The sequence below is a fragment of the Harpia harpyja genome, chromosome 13 (genome assembly GCF_026419915.1).
Source record: "Harpia harpyja isolate bHarHar1 chromosome 13, bHarHar1 primary haplotype, whole genome shotgun sequence".
Taxonomy (NCBI): Eukaryota; Metazoa; Chordata; class Aves; order Accipitriformes; family Accipitridae; genus Harpia; species Harpia harpyja.
This window is the reverse complement of record NC_068952.1, coordinates 10,664,978-10,668,189: the sequence shown is the minus strand read 5'-3', so window position 1 is coordinate 10,668,189 and position 3,212 is coordinate 10,664,978.

Sequence of the window (3,212 nt, the reverse complement as noted above, 5' to 3'; positions counted from 1 at the left end):
ATGGGGACTTTAAATTGCCGAGGGGCTCCCCCTCCCCTCAAATATGCAAAGTGACTTTTATTTTAAAATAGAGTCCTAGACAATAATAATGTAACACATTATATCATCACCAAAATTAAATGCTTATTCACTTTCAAAACATTTAATTGGTTTTCCAAACCAGATACTGTGAAAAATAAAAAGAAGAAAAAAGTCTGACTTAGGCTTTATATAAACAGCTAAAAATATACCTTAGCCACTCCATACTGTTGTACAGACTGCTGCACCATGTTTATCGTTGGTGTAAGTACTCGGAAAGGAGCCTGTCCAGGGTGGTGCAAAATCTCCCACACTATGGATCTGCTGAGGAGGCAGCGAAAGAATTTATTACCTAACTTCCTTTGGCTCCTTAGGGAGCCAAACTGTTTCTCAGGTAATAACTTAGCAAAACACATACCTGGCAAACATGCTAAAGAGTAGCAATTCCTCCCTAGACTCGTATTTTAAGTAGCTTAAGGGCAATCATGCCAGTGGGAGGTGTCTCTGAATACAATTTATACAGCAGAATTTGCCTTCTTTTGAATGGAATAATTAGCTGCTTGGCCAGAAAACAGGATGCTCCACAAGAAAACTGTACTCATACCCAAGTGGATAAAAGTGGGTAAGAAACCCTTCCTTGTACTCTTAGCTTGAATTACTGCAATTAAAGAGATCAAATTACAATGTGCACCACCACACAGCCAATAATTCGTGGCATGGGCCTCCTTATTTCCTAAACTGTACAATTGTCACTCAGAAGCATGTATATTTAATTCTGATGTCTACTTTTTGCATAGTGCCACGTGACCCTTTTTTGACAGCTTTTTTTATGAATTAATAAAAAGATTATAGAAACTAGCAACATGACGTTGCTTTGTATATTAATATTGTATAATGCTGATGTGATGTGTGCTTTGAAATGAGCTTGGGATTTTTTTTTTGAGTGATTGCCAATCATGTATTTTAATTGCAACATGAAGAGAAATGGTCTTGAGAATACACCTTATATGGTTAGGCTAAACAGGAATTACATTTTGGAAGTTTACTTTAAAAACAATAGAGGCATCTAGTGGAAGCGTTTGAGGACTGCAGCTGTCAGACAATGCATCCATGCACAGCTGATTTTCTTGCATTACTTCTTCCCAGATTGAATTTCATGAATCGAATGACAAATGACAATGTTATTTATGTTTTATTTAAGAAGAGGTGAATCTTAAATTTAATGGTATTTAGGCATTGTGAGGCAAACGAGATTTAGGAGCCTAAGACGTATTTTTCATAAGTGACCTAAGCAAGTTGGACCACAGAAGCATTTATACACGCAGTGCTTACTGTGCCATTTCTTTAAGACATGGGGCCACTTGATGTGCAATTCATAGTCCTTGGCTACCTAAGCTATTAGATTCCTTATAAAACATGATTTAATTAGGCATGCAGGAAAGTGATCTTTCAGTCAGCTGCCTGAATGAGCAGGCACCCAAAATGGCCCATAGGAAACACTGAGGATAGGTGCAAGTCTTCTACAGAGTGTCTTTCCACAGTGGTAGATTGAAGGGTATGGTTTCCAAGCATGATCTACAGCCTCAAACCCTCTCTGACGTAAGTTTTTCTTTTAAAAGCTGACGGGCTGAAGTAGGGAGTGTCAGTCTTCCTTCTAAATACAAGAAAAGAAATATCCCGTCCCACTCTCTCATCCAATACTTTAATAGTTAGAGGAGTCCCCCAGGACATAGGAGAGGAAGTTCAATTTCCTTCTCTGCCTGATAGCACACCTGAAAATTTTTTATTTCCTATTATATACTCCGGGGAAGGAAAAGACAACTCATCAGAAATCTGATAAGAGGGGCTCTTCTTGAGCCCAAGAAGCAATCCAAACTACAGCGAGACTACATAGCATACAAAAAGCATGAAGGTCTAGGGCTTGGAGAAACATTTGTCTGCTTTTTAATTTTCTCTTCCCCTTAGGCTGTAGGGCAAAATACACCATAGAAGCGTCTGTACTAACATATTCAGAACACATTACAGAAGTATTCGTAGGCTTCCTGCCTAAGCTTAATACACTGTGCTGGTTAGCCAATCGGCCCAAGAAGCCTAACACAGCTGCCTGCTTCTCTGTGATAGTGATAGGGCCTTGTGATAGCAAAGTCATCTTTCCAAAATACTTCACTGCCTGGCAAAGGTATCTTCATAGCTTTGGTCAATTAGGCTCTACAATATGACTAGAGGAATAAAACTTGAATTTCCAAGGTACGCAAGTGAGGAAGTGGCCAGGTAACTTCAAGCAGTTTATTCCTAGACTAGTCCCGTAACTCTCACGACATCTTCCAAATGTAACTTCTGAGCATGCTTCAACCCTATCCATGTGTCTTTGCACACAAACCATTACGTTTAAATAGGGTGTGGATCCTCCCAGTGGGTTTTCAAATTCTAGGCAAATTTCACTTAAAATAAATTAAAATATCGGGCTCATCTTTGCTTATTCCTCTCCTTGTTTGAGTGTAGGAATTAATGATAAAGCCGACCCTCACAACTTTAAAGTACAGTTTTATTATTTCCTCTGGTAACCGCACTGTCATTTATTTCCTCCTCAATTTCCCTTTGCTTGCTGTGATAGATTTCTTCCTCAGATTGCACTGCGGGCTCAGATTTGTCGCGTCTGCTATTTTTTCCCTTTCATCGGTGCCGAATTTGATTAACGACGGTGGGCTGCAACCCGGGCTTTAAGCTCCACGTGCCGCCACTGCCTCCTCGCTGAGTTTTCAAGGAATTTTCTGTTTCTGTGCCTCTCTTGGCACGGAACTAACCGTTCACCGGAGGGGAGAACTCCCCAGCCCGGGGTCCCTGCGGGCGGAGGGAGACACGAGGCCCGGGGGCGGCCTCACGAGCCGCGGCTTTATCTCACGCTGGGGTCGCGGGCGCCCGATGGCGGCCCAGGCGGCTCCCCCCTCCCTCTAGAAACACACCAGGCAAGAATTCCGCCTTCTTGGCTCCTTCTCCCGCAGGCGTGACGCCGCACCCGGGGCGGGCGGGCTCCCGCCGGCGGCCTCGCAGAACGGGCCGGGCCGGGCCGGCGCCCGCAGCGGTGGTGGCAGAGGCCGCCATGGCCGCCCCGCCCCGCCCCGCTCACCTGCCCGGCCCGGCCCGGCTCGGCCCGGCTCCGCCCACCTGCCCGGCCCGGCCCGGCTCGGCCCGGC